Source organism: Podarcis tiliguerta (assembly GCF_965153285.1).
Source record: "Podarcis tiliguerta genome assembly, chromosome: 2".
In the NCBI taxonomy this organism is placed as follows: Eukaryota; Metazoa; Chordata; class Lepidosauria; order Squamata; family Lacertidae; genus Podarcis; species Podarcis tiliguerta.
The window spans coordinates 85,306,247-85,333,035 of record NC_139535.1 but is presented as its reverse complement, the minus strand read 5'-3'; the positions used below and the strand labels follow the sequence as shown (position 1 = coordinate 85,333,035).

Here is a 26,789-nt window from a genome sequence, read left to right as displayed (position 1 = left end):
CACGGAGGTATTACTGTATATACAATAACAGCAGCACAATAAAAGCAAAATATGAGTCATTGTAACAGGCAACCTTTTTTTTTTTTTTTTTTTTGTTTAAGAAAAGAAAACAGTGTTACAAAAAAGGCCACAGACAAATGTAACACCTATCAAAATCGTGCATGGTTGTGTTAGCTGCAATTTACCAGCAAAACAATGACTGCAAACCTTGAGTATATTTTTTTATTACATATAACTTGTTACTGTCTTCCAGAGAATTCTAGCATGATAAAGCTGGTTCCATTTAACTCCCTCTCTTTGGCACGGTTCAATGTAGCTGACACAGGCTGCGCTGCTAAGAGATGTTGAAAAATGGAAACAGGTCAAACAGCTGCACTAAATGACCTAGTTCCTTTGCAGCCTATAATTCCAAGTGCTTGAATGGGCTGAGCAGGACCACAGGACAGAGAGAGAACATGTGCTCTGTATGTAGAAGATCCAAACTTCAGTTCCCAGCATCCCCCTTGAAGAAAGGGCCTCAGGGACCAGGACTGCAAAAGAAAGGCCTTTTGCACTTGGAGAGCTGCTGCCAGCATAGTCCTGGAGAACCTGTGGCCCCTCCAGAAACTGTTAGACTCCCATCATATCCCAATGGCTATGTTGGTTGCGGCTGATGAGAGTCTGAAATGTCTAGGAGGAAACAGGTTTCCCATCCCTGAAGCACATAAATCCAGAATTATTTGATTCCATATAAAATAGCATACTGGTCAGGTCAGGAGAAAAGATAAACACTTGGAAATTACACAAGAACATCGTGAAAAGTGTGCTCATGCAACATGAATGCCTAAACCATGGGCAGTCCTGTATGTACCATGCAGTTTATGACTGTGGCAATGACCAGCTCTCTTCCCCCCCCCCCCCAATCAATCACCCTCAAATGTTCGTGTTGCTGAAATTTTGGTTCTTCCTTGCATCTTTACAGAACATTTGGTTTCCATGGCATCAGATATACCGTGTGAGATTGGGCTTATATTTAGAAACTGGAACAGGGATCATGTGAGCACCCAAATAGATATGCTCGTGTTGTTATAGCAACCAACAACTTCTATCTACGATTACTCAAATCAAGATTCTTTTCAGTTGGTAGAAGAATTCACAGTTGAACAAAATGACCCTGTTAGGAATCTCAGCTCCAGAGAGCGGACCCAACCTGGGATGAATATTGCTTGTTTTGCCAACGTTGAAGACGAGCAACAGAAACAGAAGCCTGGCATTGCTGCAGTGTTTATGACTGGGTGGCATTCAGCAGCTGAACAGTTGGAGAGAACCCAAGAGGAGCAAACATGATGGCGCAGCTTAGCCCCTGATGACCCTTTCAAGAGTCACTTGCCCAAATGAATGAGAGATGTACCAAGCCCAGACTGCACATACCACTCTCGCCACAAACACACTCGATGGCGTTAGCAGGACACCTCTAAAGGGCTTTGTTGCCCTCTTGAGCTCTGGAGAATAGGCTCGTTGTTGGTTGATTTTCAGCAGTTCTTGGACTGTCAGAGTCACAAGGCAGAGAGACCAGGGCAGCTGCAAAGTCACACGCTCAGGGAGTCCACAGCATCACCCAACAGGGGGCACATCCAGGCTTCATAAGCCGGGGTTGATCAACTTAACCTGGGTCTGGAGACCTGCAGTTAGAGGCACATGGCTTCCTATATGGTCCTCTTCAGTAACTGAATGGATGCGAAACTAAGTCTGCATTTATAACAAACACACTCGATCGCAAGCCCAAATGCCAGAGCTTTCAAAGGCCCTCCAAGTCCCTGGAGACCAAAAGGGCTTTGTTCCACTTCAAGTTTTCTTTACCTGCAGCCTCTCCTCAAGACTTTTCCAGATTTTCATTTCTTTGAGTGATAACTTTTCGTTTCTTGCCAGTGCCGGTGCAAAACATCAACACAAGGCCAACTACTTCACATTGCTGCATAGCAGGGCCAACCCTCTCTTGTACGAGTTAGTTGCAGCAGATGCCGCCAGGCCAGCAGCCTATGCAGCGCAAAGAAGAAGAAGAGTTTGGATTTGATATCCCGCTTTATCACTACCCGAAGGAGTCTCAAAGCGGCTAACAATTTCCTTTCCCTTCCTCCCCCACAACAAACACTCTGTGAGGTGAGTGGGGCTGAGAGACTTCAGAGAAGTGTGACTGGCCCAAGGTCACCCAGCAGCTCCATGTGGAAGAGCGGAGACGCGAACCCGGTTCCCCAGATTACGAGACTACCGCTCTTAACCACTACACCACACTGGCTCTCACTGCAGCACAGTGCTCTGTTGTGCGTGGAAGCACCCCCTATTTTGCAGATAAAGTGTAAGAGTGCTTGCTTGCAACCCATTGTCTGCGGGCTATTTTCCCTCAGGTTTTGGCACACAGAGTGAAAGTGGTTAAGGAATGGCAAGGAGCTGTACAGTTCCTCTACTGAGAGTCCCACACATTGCTGTGGAAGACGTGTGGACATATTCTCCCAATGATAAGGTACAGCTGGGGCGTTATTGATCTGCTTAAGCTAGAGGTGGGCAACCTGTGGCCCTCAGCCCAATTTAGGCTGTGCCCACCTTTAAAGCACACTCAAAACACATTCCCTCCCCTCAAAGAACTCTGGGAGCTGCAGTTTGTTAAGGGTTGCTATGAATTGTAATGCTGTGAAGGCCAAACAACAGCGCCCAGAATTCTTTGAGGGGAAGAATGTGTTTTGAATGTGCTTCAAAGCTACAATTTGTATGCAGTGCTAGTGCACACAGGAGCAGAGACCCCTTAGGGAGATGAGAGGGAAGTCGTGGAGGGCTAGAAAGAGGGGGAGGGCAAAGTCCTCTGTAAGGAATAAGACTCCTGACAAGAGCAACCTGTCCCTCAACACACAGCCTGCTGCATAGGGAAGGAGAGAGAGAACATAGCAGTAAAAGAGAAGACAGATAGCCAAAAGAGAGAAAATAGAGTGGCCCAGTATGTGGCCCCTAACAGACTGCCCTTTAAAGAATGCGGCCCTTATGCCCTGAGGCTGCAGTAACAGGGAAGAGTCAGGCATCACAAATCTACATCCAGCCTCACTAGAGGCAAAGGTGAACCCAACCTATGTCTCCCTTCCACAGATTAGGCCAGGACACAAAGATGGATGAGTATGAATAGGAAGTTAAGAGTCAAGTTATTGGTGTTGCTTGGAATTTCAGATTCTCCACTCTGGTTCAAAGTTGTCTGTGTATCTAAACAGAACTGGGAAGCCCAACAGGAAAGAGTTGCATAAGATTAAGCTTTGATACAACCGGCCCTCCAGAGAAAAGAACCAGATGCAGAGGTGAGTCTCGAGAGTCCACTTTCTGTGAAACAGCATTTGCCTCTAAAGCACTGTATGCTTGGAGAAGCCTGGTTTTTATATACATTTCATCCAGCAATATGCAAAGACATTTCATATGCAAGACTTCACCCCCACATTTTATTTTATTTTAAGGATCTCTCAGTTGTGCAACAGTGCATACACAAATTTGGTTTTATGCGCATCAAAAATCCATATGAAAACACTAAAAGTGGCTTGGAAGCACAGTATATAGAGGAAAGGGTGTTCGTTTGGACAATAAAGACAGGTGATCAATTCAGGGCTGCCTCTTTTGAGAGATAAGCCTGATAAGCACAATATATCTATTGCAGGCCTATACCTTTTCAGACGGTAGGTAGAGATCGAAAGGTGGGAAGGATTCAGTAACCTAGGCTACCCCTTACTTAGCATGCTTGCAGTTCTGTCCAAAGAAACATTTTAGCACCCACCTGCACTCCAGACTCAAGCTTACTTCCACATCTACTGTTCGTGAGAACGAGGTCAGCAGCACAGTAGCTTCTCCTAGTGTCGCCGACAAGCCTCAAGCAAGAGCACAAATGGAATCTGAATGGCTGCAGAGGGCCTGGTTCTCTCTGCCCCAGCCAGCAGTGCTTTGCTGTGCAACTGCTCTCTTTCTCACCCTGTAGTAGCCCTTATTAAAGGAAGGGTCTTCCGTCTTCCTCCTCCCTCCCTCCCACCCTCTCTCCTTCCTTGGTCTGCCTAAGAAGATTGCCAACTGCTTCCCTCATTTGACTGTGCCACTGGGGAAGTGGAGTGGAGAAGAAAAAGCTGAGCTGTTTTCTATTTGCTTGCTTGCAAGAGAAAGTAAATTGGGGTGGGTGTTGGGGGAGAAGAGAATATGGAGAAGGAATTATCCATCACTTTAAAACATGCTAGGTTTAAGAGGCAGCTGCCTACCTTCCAATATTTTACAGAGGAAATGCAGTGACACTTCTGTGCATGAGCGGATGGGTTTGGAGGGCAGAGTCAAGCAAGCAGCACAGCCTAATGGCCCATGGCAGAGCTAATAATCAAGATTCAAAAGTGCCAGAAGCAGAAAGCGGAGGAAACTAGAGGTTCATGCAAGCCAATGGCTCCAGATGACTAAAGCAATGAGGCAAACGACAGCTTTCAAAATTCCTTGTACTTTGCCAGTCTCCCCTTTTAAGCCCCCCCCCCCAATCTTTTCCAAGTCTCCCCACACTTCCTCCTTAATTTTCTGAGATCAGTAACTTAAAGAAGGAGGGAGCAGGCTTGCCCAAGGCTTTAAGGCAGCCCCCACGCTGGAGGCTCAAACAAGAACACAGGACTTCTCAAAGCCCCTACAAATGCACAAGCAAGCTACTTCAAAGAGAGCTTTTGCACAGGCGTTTAATTCCCACTCAGCCAACAAGGAAGGATTAAATCCTGCTACCTTGGCTGCCAATGCAGGATTCAAACCTGTCCTTCCACCCATCAGCTGACGTCACCAGTGACATAAGCTGATGGGTAGGTGGCCATGGTTTGGGGAAAATGGCCTCATGAGTCAAAATTGCCCTGTGGGCTGGAGGAGCCCCACTCCTGCTATAAGGTAAAACAGTGTCTAGAATAGAGTTCTACATACAAGCTTGTTTCTTTAAGGCTTCAGCTTCAACTGAACAGACATGTGTATGGCACAAAAAGACAACAGGGAAGGCACCACTTGTTTAAAATTGTGGTGACTAGATGAGACAAACTAGATGTCTGTCCTGGATGAATTTTGAATGCGACAACTAATACACAACGGGATTCACTGCTGTGTGAGCTGGAGAAGAAGGGGACCAGAAGAAGAATCGTTAAGAACACAACAGCCTACTTTCAGTTTATAATGCTGCTGTAAGAGGAAGTCAGAATTTCCCCTCCCCAATTCATACACAATTGTGGCCCCAATACGGAGAGGATTCCAAATAATATGACAACTCTTATCTATTTAACCCCTATGGCAAACATCCCAGTCTATGTGAACAATGAGCTTCAGGTTACCATCCTAAACCTACTTTATTAGTGAGTGAGTTGTGGACTTACTTCTGAGTAAACATGCACAGGATTGCACTGTCTAGAAGTGCTGCCTTTTGCGAGACTCTATGAAACTGAATTCCATATGGGAATTCCATAGCTACCCCAAACTGCCGGGGTTAACAACTCTCCTTTACATGATTACGATTTCTGAGAAACAAGCAAAAATTGTTTCCAGATTTTCACAGGGGTTCATGATTTTCTTTCAATTTACTTTAGCATTTGATTTGATCCTTGAGCGCATAAACAAAATGACAGGACAAAGCCCATTCACGGTTTATTATCGGAAGGCAACTGATCATGAACACAAATCCCAAGTGTGTCAACAGCCCTGACAGGTGGGAAAGGCGAAGTGGAAGCCCTGTCATGTTCAGTGATTTTTGGCTTCAGTTTAGCTTCCATAAATGCAATGGTGAAGTTTGCAACCAAAAAAGAAAAGAAAAGAAAAGAAAAAAGCCGCAGCAGAAAATTCACAGGAGTCAGCAAGAGTTCAGAAACTAAAAGAGCTATTTTTAGATCTTGGTGAGAAAATTTTAATGTGATTACCCCTCAAATGTCAAAAAGGATTCCTGGGAGATCAATATATACGAAACAGCTGCCAAAAAACCATAATAGTGAAGCTGAATGAGTCTGGGAGAGTGACTGAACCTTTGGTTCCTTTGAAACAAAAAGGGCAGGCACAACACATAATTAAGAGGAAGTTTCCTCATGTTGTTGTTTTAAGTAACTAACATTGCCTAATGCAACTAAAAAAAGTGAGTAGTCTCCTTTTTTACATTTTCCCATACTTCTTGTCCCTGCAACATAGTTGCACATAAATTGAAACTCCCCATAATTTGGGAAGTGGGAGTTGCAAGAAAAATGGGATTCAAGCCCCAGGCTTCTAGACTTCAGAGTGCCTTCGATGAAGTCATGGCCCAAAGATGTCTACACCTACTGCATGCTTTCCTTTCTAGCACAAAACAGGCTAAAGTATGCAAATCAAGAATGTGAGGCACACCCTTGTCCTGCTCACACTGAACTACTTACTGGTGCCTGGAGGTGGGGGAGGGGTGCGGGGTCCAGGTAAGTCCAATTCACACTGGGTACAGGCATTGGCTTCATGAAGATCTTGGCCCCTCAAGTAAATGGGTGTTGCATCCAAGTTGGCTAGACATCATGAGTTGCAGTCACGCTATAATCACCCAATTCCCTTATCACTCATGGCATCTAATAAAAAAGGTAAAGGACTCCTGACAGTTAAGTCCAGTCGTGAATGACTCTGGGGTTGCGGCGCTCATCTCACTTTACTGGCCGAGGAAGCCGACGTTTGTCCGCAGACAGTTTTTCCGGGTCATGTAGCCAGCATGACTAAGCCATTTCTGGCGAAACCAGAGCAGTACATGGAAACACCGTTTACTTTCCCACTGGAGCGGTACCTATTTATCTACTTGCACTTTGACATGCTTTCAAACTGCTAGGTTGGTTGGGACCGAGCAACAGCGAGCTCACCCCGTTGCATGGAGTCAAACCGCCAACCTTCTGATCGGCAAACCCTGTAAGATGACACAAATCTACTGACTCAGTCAGGCCCCCTAGAATTTAGTATGATACGTTATACCTCTGGTGAAGTGGACTGCAGTTGGCAAAAAGTGTATGGCACAATGAATTTGCTCCATCTTAAGACTCTGTTGTTTTTGCTGTAACAGACTGCCCCTCTGGAAACTGCCCCTGATAAGTAATTTGAAGAGGTGCAGCAATGATAGGAATCGTTGTGAACAAACTGTGTCAAAAGTAGTTTCTATTCACTGCCTTACTTACATCTGTCCATTGATTTGGTAGAGAAAAAGAATACTTTAAACTCCATGTTACACTTCACCCTTCACTCTGATGTTGCAACTACTGACCCATAAGGCTAAGGTGTGCTAATGGATGTTACTTCTTTTTGTACCACAGAATAGAATAGAAACTTTATTTGCCTCAGCCAACGGCCATGGCAACAAGAGAACATTACAATATACAGTGGTACCTCAGGTTAAGAACTTAATTCATTCTGGAGGTCCATTTTTAACCTGAGGTACCACTTTAGCTAATGGGGCCTCCCACTGCCGCCGCACCACCACCACGCAATTTCTGTTCTCATCCTGAAGCAAAGTTCTTAACCTGAGGTACTATTTCTGGGTTAGCTGAGTCTGTAACCTAAAGAGTCTATAACCTGAAGCGTCTGTAACCCGAGGTACCACTGTACACAGAAGAAAGTGAAAATTAAATTTAAAAGCACTGTTTGGGGTCCTGAGTCAACAGTCAGATAATGGACCTTATTCTGATTGCCCCAGCTAAGAACCTAGCAACCTTTGCTGTTGTTTGCTCCACTTGATCTGCCATAAGAAAGGACATATTGTACCATATTGAAGTGGGAATCAACAGCTGTACTAAAAACAGAACTCCAAGATATGCCACCAGCCTTCCATTTTTGAACAAGGTTAACAACACTGCCCGGCTAACAGATAAATTTTAGAGGGCACCTCCTGGAAATATTAAAAGCCTTATTTCATTTCTTTGATATTTCCCTGTGGATTGATTTTAAATTCCAGATTTAAAATCACACACGAAGGCTAATTTAGATAACAGCTTTAAATTAAGTTTCCCATTTTGGAACTCGTGTATTTCCTGAAGAAATTGCATTATTGGTGGATTCTTTTAACACATTAAAACATTTTGGTTTGCATATGATGGTTATACAAGCTAGGTGCATAATACAGCTCACATGAACTGCAGAATGATAACTGCTTAGGGACAAGAGACAAATTTCTGCTTGGCTCCTTCTGTATACAGTGGTACCTTGGGTTACGTACGCTTCAGGTTACAGACTCCGCTAACCCAGAAATAGTACCTCAGGTTAAGAACTTTGCTTCACGATGAGAACAGAAATCGTGCTCCGGTGGCGTGGCAGCAGCAGGAGGCCCCATTAGCTAAAGTGGTGCTTCAGGTTAAGAACAGTTTCAGGTTAAGAACGGACCTCCAGAACTAATTAAGTACTTAACTCGAGGTACCACTGTACACACAAGGATATCATTAAGCAACATCACATCCTTGAAAGTTGAAGGGCCTGATATCCTATGCAGCAATCTGAGTTTTTTTGCCTGGTGGGGAGATCCTATACAAATTAGGCTAATGTGAATTGCATTGGAAAAATCTCCAGACGCGCTAGAAAGTGTGATGTAATTTAGTATGTTTCTTTTACTGGTGATTTGTAAACAAAGCTTTAAAAGTACCCCATGTTAACATTTTGTCCCAGTACACCTGGAATATTTGACGGGGGAAATTAAAACAAGCTTAATATGATTTGAATGTTATACTATGTCAAAATGTTTTTGTAGTACTTGTAAATAATTAAAGGCAATGCTTGGGAGAACTGGCTGAAAAACATTAATTGCACGTTCGAAACTGCCAAGCTTGCCTAATTTTGTATTTGCAAAGGGCATTCAATCATTTGTTACTAACGAACTTATGAAACAGAAAATTTTCCATGGAACAATAAAGCACTGGCAAATCTTCTGCCCAACGTTACTGATCCTATGCTCTCTTATTTACTTCTGAGTAACCTTACACAGAATGCAGCTAAGTATAGGATTTTTCAGAGGCACAAGCTGACGGTTACTAGGAAAAAATATGGTGCCTCTATAAAACCTAATGTTAGTATCTCTGCTGCTCAGTTGGTAGAGTGATATTTATTTATTACTAGTATTTTTCTCTGCTTCTGTCAGTCTGAAGACTATCGGAGCAGCTCATAATATTAACTCATAAGAATTTATAATTTGCAACTGAATGCACTGCAGAGCTCAGGTAATTGGAAGGCATAAAATAGTGCGAGATCACCTACATGGGCTCAGTAGAGTATCCTGGCATGGTATACTCTCATGCTTCTGCTGAAGTGCCTGGGAAGAAGCCCACAGCAATGAAGACAATTCATGACTAAGTCTTCACATGGGAGTAAGCCTTAAACAAGTGGGACTTACTACTGAGTGCACATATAGAGAACTGTGCTGTTACTGTATAAAGTATTACGCTGCCCTAGGCTCTTTTGGGAGGAAGAGCAGGTTGTAAATTCAAATAAATAAATAAATAATACAATGCTAGAGGCAGCCATCCTAAAGTCAGCTAAAGGCTGGCTGAGCGACTATTGGAAGTAGATTAAATACCCCACTGCCAGGTCCAGAGGGAGACCAGCCAGCTAGGCAGCACCTACAACCACAGAAAGCTCGGGGGGGGGGGAGTACATACAAGCAAAGAGCATGTTATGTCTGGCCAAGAATCCATTGCTCAGCCTGGTTGTAATCCCATACGAACCTACTTGACTGAAGTAAGTGGGACTAATTCTGTATAAATATTTAAAGCACTGTACCGCTAACCTCCTTGCCAACAAAGGTCCGTATAGTTAAAGCTATGGTTTTCCCAGTAGTGATGTATGGAAGTGAGAGCTGGACCATAAAGAAGGCTGATCGCCGAAGAATTGATGCTTTTGAATTATGGTGCTGGAGGAGACTCTTGAGAGTCCCATGGACTGCAAGAAGATCAAACGCATCCATTCTTAAGGAAATCAGCCTTGAGTGCCCAATGGAAGGACAGATCCTGAAGCTGAGACTCCAAAATTTTGGCCACCTCATGAGAAGAGAAGACTCCCTGGAAAAGACCCTGATGTTGGGAAAGATGGAGGGCACAAGGAGAAGGGGACGACAGAGGACAAGTGTTCTCGAAGCTACCAGCATGAGTTTGACTAAACTGCGGGAGGCAGTGGAAGACAGAAGTGCCTGGCGTGCTCTGGTCCATGGGGTCACGAAGAGTCGGACACGACTAAACAACTAAACAACAACAAAACTGCTAACCTCAGAAGGTCGTCACCCCCTACGCCCCCATGTTTCTCTTTCTTTCTATGTGACAGAAGCTGTTTGATAGATGTTCATGATTCAGCTTAAGATATTGTGTATATAGGCCTTTATACCCTTGTATTTTAAATTTTAAACCAGAATTTCAAAAGTTAAAAGATAGTAAAAACAAAACAAAACCCCACCCAATTTATTTAGCCATCTGCCCTATGGTATCTTGATCCTCTGGCCTTAGAAAAAGTTACATTATATGGTTTATGGGAGTATTCAGTCTAGTTAAGGACCTCACTTTCCCCCATCTATCCTCATGAAATGTTCGTCTAAAGCACAATTCACATGATGGTTAGAACTGGCTCTATTTAGTCCTGGATCAATACCAACAGTGCAGCTGTTAAAATCAGTAGTATTAAACATGCATAGATTCAATATAGAAATTATTTTTATGTACCTTCGGGAAGATTTCCAATATAAACTCTATTTTAGCATTCTGAAAAATCTCCAAGCACCAAATTGCCTCGTTCCTATCATTATTTGTCTTGTTTGCATCTTAACACGGGTTTCAATTTTGAGAATGGTGTTAATAACTAGGAGTACATACTCAGGAGTATATCCTCTCAAATACATCTTATTTCTAAAGAGTGAATGCATTGAAAAGTGCTATGTTTGGGTACTGATGTTACACTCACACCATTGCATGAAGTATGTTCAACTTCCTGAACTTCAGGAGGACAGAGAGCAACTTATGACACAACAAAAATAACTAAATAGGAACGTGACTATGAACACATCACTCAGAAGGCAAAGTCACCACATAGTGAGGTAAAATATGCATGGTTCTGGGGGTTCTTAATCAACATTTTATAAGTCAAATCAGTGGTTTTCAACCAGTGTGCCATGGCACCTTGGGGTGCCTTGAATGATGGTCAGGGATGCTGTGGGCAACACTGGCCTCTGTCCCTCTTTCTTTCCTTCCCTCCCTCCTCTGAGGTCCTCTAGTGTCTCTGCCTCCCCAAAACTAGTGCAGCTGTTTGATGCAGCAACCCTGGCTACAAGCTCCCCAGGCAAATGATGCCTCTGGGGCTGACCAGGGTGTGCCAGTTTGCAGGAGCTGTAGTGGCCTTGGAGTAAGCAAGCAAGTGGGTGAGGGAGCCCAGCCTGCCAACCCTTGCTGTTGGGAATTGACAGACAAGTCCCAGGCCAAACCTCCAATGAAGGGGAGTCCACCACTGTTCCTGCCTGGAGATCACATAATACTGATTTCACACATATACAACTACAGTGGTACCTCGGGTTAAGTACTTAATTCGTTACGGAGGTCCATTTTTAACCTGAAAGTGTTCTTAACCTAAAGCACCACTTTAGCTAATGGGGCCTCCCGCTGCTGCCACGCCCCCGGAGCATGATTTCTGTTCTCATCCTGAAGCAAAGTTCTTAACCTGAAGCACTATTTCTGGGTTAGCGGAGTCTGTAACCTGAAGCCTATGTAACCCGAGGTAGCACTGTATGTTGCTACAATCCAACAGGGAGCAGTTCATAGTACCAGGCGAAAATAATATGCCAGTTGGTCCCACCATACTCTCTCCCTCACATAGCACATGCACAAACATGCGTCTCTTTCTCATTCATATATGCACTTCATATATTTCTCACGCGGACCATACATACACAAAAACCACCCCATACACTCCCTTCCGAAATTCCCACACACTACACGCAGACCTCTCTCTGCCTGGCTCTCTGTCACCTCCACCCCCAGTGCAACTCTCTCAAATGCAAAGAGCATGCCTGACATTCGGATTCATTGCTGGGCTACTAGTCACGGTGCCTGTGTGCTGTTTCCAGGTTTAAAGGCAGTGTGCCTCCAAATCTCAGTGGCTGGGGAACATCAGTGCGAAAAGACCATTGTCTTCAAAGTCATTCTTTCTCTCTCTCTCTCTCTCTCTCACACACACACACCAGATTAGCCTACTTGGCGACCAAGAGTGGGAGATGAAAAAGTGCCTGTAATATGCAGCTTGGATTGCTGGCACCATCTGGAGCTATTTGCCCCATAGGCACCATTCTGCAACGCAACATTTCTCCAACTGTAGCCCCTCTGTGATCTGGCTTGCGTGGGTTTGTTCTGTGGAGGTTTGCTATGCGGATGTCCTACAATAGGGAGTATAAACAATGCTGCTGCAGCAGCAATATACTGAGGAGAAAACGGATGCCCCATGCAAAAATGAATAATATTACAGTGGTTCCTCGGATTACAGACGCTTCAGGTTACAGACTCCGCTAACCCGGAAGTAGTACCTCGGGTCAAGAACTTTGCTTCAGGATGAGAACAGAAATCGTGCAGTGGCGGCATGGCGGCAGCAGGAGGCCCCATTAGCTAAAGCGGTATCTCAAGTTAAGAACATTTCAGGTTAAGAACGGACCTCCAGAACAAATTAAGTTCTTAACCCGAGGTACCACTGTACTTTTAAAGGAACTGGTACTGAAGAGCTAGTAACAGTGCTTCTTCTCATCAATTCCAACCACAACTGAAACAAACTGGGAAAGGGTGGGAAAGCATTTATAGACTAAAATCGGTGGATGTGGGTGAGCATCTCTGCGTGGTCCTTCTTAGCCTGCAGAGGTAATTTCCCCCCATGGCAGGGATTACCACTAATCTCAAAATCAAAATGGGGAGGATGGGGGGGGGGGATATAGTTTAAAAAGAGCTGGGGGGCATGTGGGAGGGAGGAATTAGCAGACAGAAGACGGTTTAAGCCCCACAGCAGATTCTCCCCTTCATCATATGCCTCCAATTAACATTATAAGGCAAGAACAGGCTAGGAATCATATGTCTTTTAACATACAATTCCACCCTCACTTGTATGTGCTGTCTTGCTTGGCCTCCATTTGTAGCATTGCTATAGTTTATATATGAGGTATTTATAATGACAGCCAAAACCTCTGTTCTTATAATAAGTGAGTTTTGTCATGTAATCTTGAATAACTCTAAAAACAGGCCTCTGAATCTGCCTCCCCCTCAATATATTTCCCACCGTGCCCCACCTGCTTTTGTCCTGGTTCAAAGACTAGTTTCTCCTGACTTATACTTGAGGCATTTTTCTCCCTAAAGACCACTTTGAGCACTTAAGGAATGCTTCAGGAACGCTTGCTGATACTGAACATTTGCTAGGTGAAAATCTTCCCATACCTGTTTGTGGTGGCTTAAGTAAATCTCAACAGCATTAGCAGTGGTGAGGAAGAAGCCCCCTTGTTTGGGGAAGCGGGGTTGGGGTGGGAGAAAAGAAAAGCAGGGGAGGGAACTGAAATAAGACTCTCCTTTTACCCTTAAGTCCCAAACAGAATTCCTGGTTAGAACTCAGTGGGCAGAGCATGAGACCCTTAACCTCAGGGCTGTGGGTTCGAGCCCCATGTTGGGCAAAAGATTCCTGCATTGCAGGGGGCTGGACCAGATAACCTTCATGGTCCCTTCCCACTCTACAATTCTACGAACCTTTAAAAAAAGCATTACACTCACAGTCTAGTATGTAGAAAATAATATGTTGAGGTTGGAAGTGGGAGAAAACAACGCTCACTGGGTGGCCTTAGACAAGCCATTCTGTGTCACAGTCTAAACTACTTAACAGAGTTTTAATGAGGATGAAACAAGATCAGGATGTATTATAAAAAGAAAGAAACCCTTTTAAGTTAACAAACATTTCCTAAAACTCTAAAAATGATTGGATGGGTTTCAAAAGTTACCACATGAGACAGAAACTGCATTCTGTCAAGGCATTTCTTGATTTAACTATTTAAATACAGGATTCAAATGGAGATGTGGTGGGCGGTTTTGTGTTTTGTTTTGCAAAAAGGTGGTTATAAAAAAATAAGTCTCAGTCCTGTAAGGTGGGTGGGGGGTGTACTAGAGTTAATTTAATGAAACAAACAGTAAGAACATAAGAACAGGCCCTGCTAAGTCAAACCAAAGGTGTATCTAGACCCACATCATGTTTCCCATAGCAGTAAACCAGGTGCCTATGGGAGCCTGCAAGCAATATATGGCTGCATATCATACCCACTATGCATTTAAATCACATGACTTACCCCAAAGAATCCTGGGAACTGTCAGTCACTACTCACAGAACTACAGTTCTCAGCACCTTAAACTATAGTTCCCAGGATTCTTTTTTTTTTGGGGGGGGGAGTCATGTGCTTTAAATATACTATGTGTATATAGCTTAAGAGCACCACAGCAGTCTCTCCACTCATGTTCCCCAGTAACTGGCCTTCAGAATGGACAGCCTTATCATTTATGAATTACTCTAACCCCTTTAAAGCCACCCGAAGGCAGGTGCCCATCATTAGGTCTTGTACCAAACTCCATAGTTTAGCAAGGCACTATTTGGAGAAGTACTACTTCTTGCTTGATGGCTGAGCCGCCACCATCAATCTGCACCATTTTAGTGACCTCAAGGTTCTAGTTACACACACACACACACATATGGAGAGATCAATTTTCCTCATGCCATACAGAATTCTATACTCCTGTCTCATGATTTATCTAATACCTATCTGGGACATTACTGAGATCAGAACTGAAAAGAACAGAATACCAGAAGTTTCCTTTGTTTTTGTTGCTTTTAACATTTGCCACAGAACTTTATGCAAGGTGGAACGGGTGACTTAAAAAAAAAAAGTATTTGGCAAGTTAATCAAAACTGGCTCCAGTCCAAAACTTCAAGGGCATCCCTACCCTAAAAACATAAGTGGTGAGTTTTCCTTTGATAGGACAAGTCACATTCTTAAAGATTAGAGTGAACTAAGCACTTTCGAGCACCAAAAGTATCTTTGGCATGCTATGCATGTTTATTGAAAAATAATCCCCCCTGTTCAATGGGGTTTACTGCTTAGAAAGTTTCAGTTTCAGTTACATGCACTGCAGTGCTTGATAGGAGCTTTTACTCTTGTTTATGGTTTTTGTTTTTAAACTAAACTATAAGGAAACAGTGCCAAGGTACAAACTGACTGAAAGTCTTCAAAGTGGGGGCAGACTAAGGGAAGCTGTCAAGCTTTATTCGTATTTTCATAGAGAGTTAAGAAAAATCAACTCAGTACACAGAGATGATACTAAAAGCTGCAGACACAGAACTGTGCTATGGACAAGAGGCAAGCCACAAAAGGAAACTAAAGAGGTCAGAAATATGGGCAGGAAATAACAAAATGAGATTCAGCTTGGAAAAATGCAGCTACGGGGGAAAATCAGCCAAATAGAACTATTCAATGGGAGGGAGGTCTTGGGGAAAAAACAATTATAGCATTTATGACCCATCCCACCCTGCAGCTGGGGAGCATGTGTACTTGCACACACACACACACAGAGAGAGAAAGAGAGAGAGAGAGAGAGAGAGAGAACAGCAATCATACAACAACACATTACAAAAGAATCCTGTTTTAGCTCCAGTAACTTCACAACTGTATGATGGACTTCATTTGCCATGTCCAATAAGAAGAAAAAATAGCACACAGAGAAATAATGCTGATGTGGTTCTGAGCGTGTGCAGAGTGACAGCCTTCTTGATTTAAATAGCTGATCTAGGATTGCATAAAGATTTGTTGCTTCATGCAAATATCTTGATTTGTTTTAAACAAAAAAGGTTCAGCTCTGTAAAGTGGTGGGGCATATAAACATCCCATCATGCAAAGAACGGAACCCTGGAATCTTTGTATTCTTAGAATTTCAGAAGCTCTTTCCAATGATTAGCTTTGAAGTGTCTTAAAGAGGGATACAGTGGTACCTCGGGTTACATACGCTTCAGGTTACATAAGCTTCAGGTTACAGACTCCGCTAACCCAGAAATAGTACCTCAGGTTAAGAACTTTGCTTCAGGATGAGAACAGAAATCGTGCTCTGGCGGTGCGGCAGCTGCAGGAGGCGCCATTAGCGAAAGTGGTGCTTCAGGTTAAGAACAGTTTCAGGTTAAGAACGGACCTCCAGAACGAATTAAGTACTTAACCCGAGGTACCACTGTACTGTTCAAATAGGTTGTCCTTCATGTCATATTCAGCAAACATATTGGCTGTGGCATTTTCCACAAACTGTGTGATGTCTGGAATTCCTAATAGCAATGATACTGGTGGTATCACATGGCTGGTTCACCCATTCCCTTCATAAATTAGGCTTAGCGTTATACAAATAACCTTTCTTCAAAACAAGCACACCACTGTGGCTTCCATGGCTGCCCTTCAGGCCAGAAAGTTCACCCCACTGTATTTTGTTTTATAATCCACACACACTATCATGAAGTTCAGAGTACGCAATGCAAGAAAAGGAAAACAGCAAATTATATGACATCCTATTAGAACACCATTGACATGTTTCCACCCTTTGCTCATTTAACTGTGGGCACCAAAGCCAATCAAAGGAAGTTGGTCCAAAACATGTCTATGGTTCAACTTTGACAAGCTTGCAATGAGTAGTTCCATAGCTGGGCTGCAACTACTAAGAATGTCTTTCTTTTGAACACTTGGTGTCTAAACCTGAAGCACAGGTGGTATCACTAATAGAGCACCTCCAGTGGATCTCAGAGAAGCTAACAGGACACAAGCAATGAGATGTTTTCTCAGGTATACTTATCCTTAGTCATTTGTTTTATCAGCTAAAACAAACACCTGAAAAGAACTAGTATCCAATGTGGGTGTCAAGCCAGATCATCAGAAAGGTAACTATTTAGAACGAATTACCTTAGTTCCCTATAGGAACATGTTTACAGAATTAAAATTTAAAGTCATGCCCTCTGCTTTTTTAGATGGCCACTATTATAAATTACCCTTGGAGCAGCATTTCTGTCTGTTTTGTTGAACAGTTATAGAGGATATTGTTCATTGTTTTACTCAGAGCCCTTTTTGTAAGGATCCTTTTGAAAAATATTTGAGTTTAGTGACAGGAAGAATATTGCTACACTTTTAAAAATTTACAAGGTATTTTGGGGGGGGGAGGGGAGCTATCTGAAAACTATGTTACTTTGTTCCCTTATTTGCACTGGTAACCAGGAAATGAAGAGCTAAATTTGTGGCTCAACTCTGAAGGTTCCTGTTTTGTTGTTGCTGCTATGGCTTATTGCTAAACAATAAATTTACTACAAAAAATAAATAAATAGGAAGTATCCAACTAAGTTGTTCCATCAGCACAAGGATTTCTGCTTGCACAATGAAACACTCCCGTCCCACTCAACCCCCTTAAAAAAAAACCCTACTCCAGGGTGTTGGAGGAACTTTCAGAACAGATCTAGGAAGTGCATGAGGAAAGAAAGGTGGGAAGGTTCTGTTGTGCAAGTGGAAATCTATGCACTGATTAAATGAGTTATCGTAGTTGGATACCACCCAGTGTGAATGTCAGGTGCAGCTGCAATGAGAACAGCTCTGCAAGCCATATTGTTCAATGTAGTAATCTATGCCCGACATATTAACCGAGAGAGGGAGAGACTTAGAAAAAAATTAAAAGTCGGGGTAGGATGATTACTTTGGGTATAAATCTCCAGAGTCAACTACTTTTACCAGCATTCAATTCACCTCATTAAAAAATATATATTTTAAGTTTTCCCTACACAGACCGCAAGGAAATGTTATATTGCACTTAAGACATGGGAAATAATTAGATTAACTTTGTAGCTATGATAAGTTTTGACTTAGCTGGTAAGGGCAAATCAGTTCACGAGGTTTGAAGTCACCCCAGTTTGAAAAATGAGCCATACTTAAAAAATAAAAACCCTACTGGAAGTTCAAGAGCCAGTGTTGCTTGTAGAAAAGGAGCAGTAAGAACTTTGCAAATGGCTTGTATCCCATTGTTAGGTCCTGACCCTGGCAGTCAATGATTGAATACAACAGAATGGGAGAAATCTAGAACGGAATACAAGAGCAAACTCTAGCTTTGATTCAGGTACCATTAGAGTGCTCTACTTACAGCTGAAAGACGGACAGAGCTTTTACATCAGTGAAGCTCAGCTGCAAGGAGGCTCAGCTCTTGTCTCCAAGCACAGAGTTTCTCCTGTTCTATATTTAGGCCTGTTTCAAGTACACAATGCCCTGCAACCCCAAAACTGTGAGCAAGGAGGTGTAATTAGTTTTCCTCCTGCAGCCACCTTCTCTGATGTTCTGAGAATTCATTAGGAGTTTTCAATGGCCATCTCAGGATATTCTTCAGGTTGATCTGCTGTAGAAATCTGGAATTCCAAGCATCTTAACTTGCAGTGACTTTTCCAAACCATTTACAGCCATTAGGGCAATGGAGAATGTCATGCAACTGAATTGCTGGATTATCAAAAGTTTTATATTATGTGTCTCTATCATTCTGCCTTTTTCTTGTAGCCACAATACTTAACATGCCTTCTCTTCCCACACATCCATAACAGAACACCCGCAGGCTTTTTAAAGAATTACTTCACCATCTATTTGAATTAAATAAATACCTGCAAATCTGATTAGTTTTCGTAGTTTATTTTGGAGGAGAATTTTGTTCCCTTTGGCACGGAGTACCTGCAATGCTGATCACAGTGATTCTGGAAGGTGGATCATCAACTAGCAACATAAATCATTTGGATTAAGGGTAGAACAGAATCTACTCTGTGGGGCTGAAATTTTGTATATCTTTGAAATCCATCAAAGTTTTAAATCCAAGTACTTTAGACTTCCCTGTTGCTCATCAAGATGTCAAACAACAATGCCATAAAGTGTAAACTATCAGATACTGACAACCACTGTCAGGTACTGATAACTGATATGTCAACACTAAATACCACTGCATATCAGTTGCTGGCTGTCAAATATCCTGAGATATGCTGAAATCAAATATGCACAGATACCGGCTTTGACTATCCAGCAACTATTTGGCTTATGGAAACAACATCAACGTTCAGAGACCCTGGGAGCAGGTTTGTTGCAGCTCCAAAAGGAATTTCCTCGCACAAAGTATTGAAATGCAAAGCCTGCCCCACCTCGTAAGTTTATGTTAGCTTACAACGTATAAAGTTCCTCTTGCATTTTGTAGAGCAACCTGCTCCTGGCACATTCTAGGATCGGGGTTTTGCATATTGTTCCTGTGGGAAGCTGACCTTGCCTTTGTGCTGCACTGAACAACTCTCTGAGCCCCTTCTAGCTCTGTGTCTGCTCTCACATGCTACCCAGAGAAGCCAAAGTTCCCACCCGCAACTACCTTGCTTGTTTCTGAATTGCTAACATGGTTGTCATGGTAGCTTAAAGGCAGGAAACAGCCCTTTAAAATGTGAATGATAGCCAGATAAGCGGGGACTATTTACCTGATGTGCCAACAGATGTGCATTCAACCGTTTCTGTGAACAGTTTAAACACCAGCACACCAGCCCCATTGTTTAAAAATCAAAACATCCATGCTGGTCCCCACCTGTAGCACAAGACCTGCTCATTTAAAACACTGGGATTTCAGGATTTAGAAAAGAAAGGGGGAGATCATCTTTTCCTTTATGGAATGAATACAATGCTGGCATTTGTGAGATCAGCAGAGAGACATGTTGACAATCTCCAGCGAAAGCTCTCCACCACCATTCTATAATGATGGCACCGTCATGTTCAGTCCTTTTCCATGGTTTGCTACAAAGCTCCATTCGGCATTCAGCTCTCTGAGGCAGTGGACAGGCCTGATTCACAGAGGATCTACACAACATGACTGGGTGAGAGAGGCGAAAGAGAGAAGGCCTGGGAACGCATCCAAAAGTTCAGATCAACGCAGAGCCTCGCAAAACCGCTATCACCAAGCACAGCTCAACACGCCAATTGGAAAGGAAGCTTTTATTTACAACTCACATTTAACTCCAGATGACACCAGCATGAGCCCAAACAAGGCCTGCATCGCATTATGCATAGATTTCACAAACCTATGACCTCAGATATGTTCCAAGCACGTTGGCCTGCTTAGTCTTTGCCAAGTCCCTTAAGGGGCTGAGGCAGACACATGCTTGAAACATCTGACACTCTGCACAGAATCTAACGAGCAAGCCACCATTCCTCCAGCCACCATCCCCTACAATGCCGTCATTGCCTGATCCTCACTTCCTACACTTCTTTGACACCTTTAAAGGAAGACAGAAGCATCTATTTTTCCATCTAGTGAAAGACAAACCTGTCAACTTCGGGGTTCTCTCAAACCATCATTTTTTTCAGTATTAAGTTCAGTTTGCCATATTTCCACAACTTATTGCCATTTAAAAAATAAAATAAAAATCCCCACGAGAATTCATCAGCATTCTAGTGCACATTTCTACTAATATTTCATTTCATTGTTTATTTATAAGGGTATTTCTAAACCAACTATATAATTGCTGTATACAATAAAATCACTGAAACATACTCTACTTTGCCAAACCTTTATTAGGCATTACAAATATAGGACATCATAAAACAGCCATATATAAAATTTTAAAATATATACAAATAAACAGTCATGTAAAAATATGTAATATTGAGGATTTTCATTGAAGTTTTTTCCTGCTAAATAGTGCCATTCACCACTCTAAGATATACTCTTGATAAAAACTCATTTTTGTCAATAGGAGCAAATGACCCAACTAAAATGGTCCCAGGTAATAGGTGTAGCAGTGGGGCAAAAACTTTAATCTAAAGAACATCAGTTCTTGTGACATTCTGCAAGTATATAGTAAAATCTTCAAAACGTTTGAAGAGCTTATTACTCCTCCACCAAAAGTCAGGGCACTTAAAAACAGAACTAGTTCCTGGTTTGATGATGAATGTCTTCAACTTAAAAGAAAATTGCGCTGAATTTTCATAGATAACCGTACCAAACTAGAACCTTCCTACTTTGATGAAAATAAAATATCACCTTGTTCTGGCCGAAAAGAAACAAAAATGTGCTACCCCAAAATGGTCCCAATTACTTGACTCCATCCAAAACAAAAATAACAAAGCATTTTGGTCGACAGTATATAAATTTCCCTAAAATATGCATATTTGTATGTTATTTTCACCAATATGTGCATTTTTATGCACACTTTCCCTAAATGTACACAACTTATGCACACAGTATATGTTTGGAGAACTGCATTGCAAAATTTGGACAAGTGCACATTTCAAAGAAGAGCTGTGCTTCAATTCATTTTCCACTGCAGTAGTTATCATCAGGTACAACTTTAGAATAGGGAGAGAACTGGCAAAAGGCAACCATGTTGTCACATCTTTCCTAGTAAACTAGGAACTTTTTCTCTGAAGAGGAACACAACCTGCAGAGGCCACATGGCATTGGCATAATGTACAAGATTATTTCTTCATATAAGCTGAACATGGAGATCTTTGAAATCAATGCTGAAATGGCATGCTTTAATGGACACACTCACTTCTTGCCCTCTAAGTCTCCGACACTCAGCTCTGCTCAACCAGAACTCTTTACTTTTTACTAGGTGAGCACAGCCTGGCTGCTTTATTTCCAACTTACCTGCAACGTTGATCATTCATGTTATCAGAATGTGCACGATGGTTTACACAACACTGAACAGAGCCAAGCAGCACAGAAACTGTCTTTAAAAAGAGTAGCCATGAATGGCAATGTATATTTTATGATGTTGCCTGAATTTTGCTCAAGTCCTCATGGTACCATTTCCATTATTATTCCTAAATAAGTCCAGGATTTCAGTTTTGCAGACTGACTAATCAAGAACACTGTATCATCCTATCAATTTAAATTACAGTTATACCTTAAAGGGTGGTCCCTACATATATTCAATCATTATTTGGTTAAAGTTCCATAAAGCAAAGGCTTTAAAAGATATTAAAAGGTCCCATCTACTTTAAGGTGGAGTTTTTTTGGGGGGGGGAGAGGAGACAGAATTATCTGTGAAGCTACCTTACAAGCCCAACTATTAACATATGCTTTAAAAAATTCCAGCACAAACAGATTCCACAGAAATGGGCTGGTTCTATTTTTAAGTGACAGTACAGTGTTAAATCATGCAACTTTCGGATCCACAGCCATTGGAACTCATCTGGAACTAAATGCCATTCAGCTTCTTTCCTAGAGCTTATGTGAGCCACAGACCATTCCATGAGACACATGGCTATCCTCAGCTGGCATATAAAAGCATGTGCGCGCACACACAGACACACAGAGGTACAGGCAATGGGGGTCAGGGGACTGTGGTGGATGTTATTACAAAGTGAGGTCAGAGGCCCAGCAATGCAAGAGTTGGGTGTGCCACATTACTACAAAGCACACAGAGGAAAACGAGATTCATTCAAAAGAGGAAAAGATCCAATCAAAGTGGGTGTGGCCCATTCCTGACTGGTAATGAATTAGAAAAGCAAGTATATATGGACAACGAAAGAGAGACAATAACTTTCTGTGATGAGCAGGCCACTCCCAGTCTCAACTGAGCCTGTCTGACAGTGTCAAATCCACTAATAAATTCCACACAGCAGTTTCACAATACTTCTTTGTCGACGTATTAACCCAGTATTGTCAACTCCCACCAACAGTGGGTCTCCCAAGGCCTCAGGCACATTTCTTTCCCAGTTCTGCTACCTAAGACTTTCTGCATGCTTGAAATAGGGAACAAATCCTATATCTCCATATAGATCCTATGTATGCTGCAAAGGAAGAAAAGACATTTTCTTGCCTTCTCACTTGTAAGCGTTCATTGCAACTTGGGGTCAGTGCACACCATTACTGGGTGCATGACAAGTCGGTGTTTTGCAGGCTGGACAGAATTATTTGCATAATGAAGCAGCCTAACGAACCAGCCTTCAGGAACACAGGTCATAATTTGCCACTAGAATTAAAACACCACATACACAAACGTAAAAAAATGTTTTTCCCCACATAGACACAAATCTCACCTGAATTGGCTTTATCTCAACCCCAGTCCGGAATCTCCCTTTTCACCTGCATAATATCCAGTGCAACTGTATTGAAGTCACCTCCCTCTGTCACCAATTTACCTTTCTACTGTAATCAATAGGTCTCCTTGCAACTGTCAGGAAGGAGGTGACAAGTGTATACAAGCTAAACCTGTCCCATCTGTCGAAAGGCTCTTACTGAAATGAAAGTAGAATTCTCCTTTCAAACATCATTGCAAAATTTCACAAAAGCTACACTATCCAGGAAGGATAAAGTGTGGGGGGAACCATTTCAAGTTACTGTATTTTTCTTCTTCTTCTTCTTACGCCTGATAGTTGCCATGGACACCAGAAAACTTTGTATGTATCTGTGTCTAATTAGCCGCCCCCACACTGCACCATAGCAACACAGCTAATATTGTCCTCTAAAGATTACTGTGTTTTTCGTTTCTTAAAGCATATAGATTTGTAGCTAGTTCTATAAAGGTTACCAGTTTCTTAAAAAGGGGCAGTCTGGAATGCCTCCTACTAGTTAAAAGAAAAGCAAGATGTAAACATCAGAAGGGGAATATTCTTTCAGCAGCCAGGGCTGGGCTATGAAGCTGCTTTTCAGTGACAGGTCTTGGGCTGGGATATTCTTGTCCTGAAAGGATTAAACACAAGGAAGTTGAGGTACCTTCATGCTTCTTCTTGTCCATTGTCCAACAGAGAAGAAAAAGCTTGCTGGTGTAAATCAGGGATGGGGCTTAAAGGGAGGTGGACCAATATTAATCTCTGCTGTAACACAGTCTGATAAAGTGAATGCTGTTTGCCTGATCAAGGAAAACAGACGTGGGGGAGAGGGCAAAGAAAAAGAACATACTATCAATTTGTGCATTATGGCACAGCATCCAGCAGATATGCAACAACATCTTTCAAGGATATTCCATCACGTCAGACTTCCGTCCCCTACTCTAATAAAACCAGCCACAAGGAATTTCTTGCAGTCAGAACCTTATCAAAAATGCATGCCCAACATGTCACTTTCTTGATTTACTGACCATTTCTGTATGGAATCGCGGCAGGCAGCTCTTCAGAAGTATCCTGGCAAAACAGCCAATGTCACTTCCTTCTGAATCCCACAGTTGGTCCCTTAGAATTCTCTCTTTGCTTACACTTGAGTTTCTCCTAAATTGCCTCCAATTACCTGGCTTTACCGCATGCTTACTTGGATGTAACTCCAACTGAGTTCAGGGAGGCTTACTTCCAAGTAAGCATGCTTAGGCCTGCAGTTTACACTTGCCTCAATTCCAACCTTTTGTACTGTGATTTTCCACAGCCTTGCACCTTACCTGCTATATTAACAGATTTGCCGAAATATAGTTCATAGGTTTCTTATCACAGATGTGCCGCCACCTTGGTCCAGCTGGTGACCTGCATCTCCTGCTGCTTCTTCCCAGACTTCTTCTATAAAGTCAGGTTCAAGTTCAGTTCTAACCATAGGCCATCACTTCCTGAAAGCTGCAGTACCTAAGTTAAGCAGCACATGCTGAGTAGCACATGCCACCATCTAGGGAAAGCACCTGGAAAGAGTAATATTGCTTGTGAGATGCTTAAGTTTCCTGGGTCTGGGTAGAGATGACTCACAATGCTAATAATTACACATTCATATATTGATGTTTTCATGCCCTTAGTAATGCTTCATGCACCATTTTCTTAGTGTGGGAGAGGTCACATATTAACCATATTCACAAATTTGACTTCCGGTGATGAAGTTGTTGTTGTTGTTTAGTCGTTTAGTCGTGTCCGACTCTTCGTGACCCTATGGACCAGAGCACGCCAGGCACTTCTGTCTTCCACTGCCTCCCGCAGTTTGGTCAAACTCATGCTGGTAGCTTCGAGAACACTGTTCAACCATCTCGTCCTCTGTCGTCCCCTTCTCCTTGTGCCCTCCATCTTTCCCAACATCAGGGTCTTTTCCAGGGAGTCTTCTCTTCTCATGAAGTGGCCAAAGTATTGGAGCCTCAGCTTCACAATCTGTCCTTCCAGTGAGCATTCAGGGCTGATTTCCTTAAGAATGGATAGGTTTGATCTTCTTGCAGTCCATGGGACTCTCAAGAGTCTCCTCCAGCACCATAATTCAAAAGCATCAATTCTTTGGCGATCAGCCTTCTTTATGGTCCAGCTTTCACTTCCATACATCACTACGGGGAAAACCATAGCTTTTACTATACGGACCTTTGTTGGCAAGGTGATGTCAACAGAGTTCTTAGCATCAGTTGCAAAGTTACCTTAAATCTACATTGTGATGTATAAAAACATTCAGCAGGGCTTCTTTTTCAGTAGCTATGCTTTGAGGGACTTGGGCAAGGTGCTCTCAATAGCCCACTACCACCTTGGTCACTGTCCCCACCTGGCACAACTGCTCTCCCACAGCCACTGTCAACAGTTTCTTTTCCATCACTCCTCACTGCCTTGTTTGAATGCCTAACCAAGTACCTACATGGAGGGCAGAGCAGCCTGCTTCACTCTCCCTCTGAAGTTAGGATCTCAGGAGGAGCATCCTGGCCAGCCTTCTGCAAATTTTAAAGTGGTGCTGGCAGGAACTGATTCAGTAAGTAATCATGTAGCTATGAAAATTATTTTCCTACTTCCTATCAGAAAGAAAGAAAGAAAGAGAGAGAGAGAGAGAGAGAGAGAGAGAGCAATAGCTTGTCTTGAAGACAAGGATGGGCAAGAAATTTGATTCAGTTCAAGTACCTAATTGCTCCCTAATTCAAACTTTCTGAAACAACATCCAAACCAAAACACACCCATCTTTCAAATCTTGCAATACAGCTCTCTTAGCCACTTACTGTATGCAAAAAATGAGCACCGAAAGCTATTATATATGGGAAAGTTGTTTTGCAAAATGTGTGCGTTTGGAGCAATTTGTGCTAAAATGCTGATGAGTACTTACTTAAAGAGGAGAAAAATGAAAAACAGAGAAACTGAAATTGACAGATCAACCCCTGCTTGATGGAGGCAGCTGCTGTCCAAGATGTTTAAAACAAACAAAGAACCACAAGGAGCTCCAGATTTCTCCCCAGTACACTTTAAAAACCAGCCAATGGCTTTGCCAAGAGACAAAAAGCAACAGCCTGGGTAGCCTTTGTTTGCCCCCACCCCCACCAAGAGCGGGAGCTGTGAAACCCAGGACATGCCCTCCACCCCAGAGGCTACACCCAGGCCTTTAGTGTCATGGCATCTTCTTTGGACTGACTTCCTGTTACATATTCGGCAGGTGCCACCACCTTTTAAGCACCGAGTGAAGATCTTTCCCAGCATGCATCTGTACTGGAATTGTTTTCAGATGTGTTTTAATTGTATCATTTGTATGTTTGCTGCTCTGAGCTTCTTCAGGAGGAAGGGAGGGATACCCATAACATAAACAACAAATACAGATACAGCTGGCCAGGGAAGTTTTTGCAGACACTGCCCATCAGCAGCTCCTGCAACACTGCCTGGGCTGCTAACAATCAGCTGATTGCTGGGGCTTCCATAGCTCTGCGTGTGGCACCAGACTTGGCCCAGAGATGCAAGTTGCTGAGGCTGCTTTGAACACAGAGCAACACAAAGAGAGACACTCTTTCATTTTTGTAGTATTTTCTTTAGATTGTCTGTTGCTTCAGGGGGTTTTTGTACGCTGCTTATCGAGATATTTTTTAACATAATAAGCGGCATAGAC

The 26,789-nt window shown here is 42.7% G+C and overlaps 1 protein-coding gene and 2 long non-coding RNA genes across 4 annotated transcripts in view; 1 reads left to right on the top strand and 2 right to left on the bottom strand.

The window, feature by feature from the left end:
- The window catches only part of GAS7 (growth arrest specific 7), a 129,270-nt gene that overhangs the window by 83,680 nt on the left and 18,801 nt on the right, over window positions 1-26,789 (bottom strand). The gene's annotated exons all lie outside the window — the stretch shown is intronic.
- LOC310672025 lies at window positions 219-7,505 on the bottom strand. Its single transcript, XR_014508352.1, has 3 exons — window positions 7,170-7,505; window positions 1,840-2,016; window positions 219-334 (listed from the first exon to the last, which is right to left on the bottom strand). It is a non-coding gene; the product is annotated as an uncharacterized lncRNA (long non-coding RNA).
- The window catches only part of LOC310672020, a 261,869-nt gene continuing 250,959 nt past the window's right edge, over window positions 15,880-26,789 (top strand). Inside the window, exon 1 of the long non-coding RNA XR_014508345.1 lies at window positions 15,880-16,252. This is a non-coding gene — a long non-coding RNA (uncharacterized lncRNA). The remainder of the gene's footprint in view (window positions 16,253-26,789) is intronic.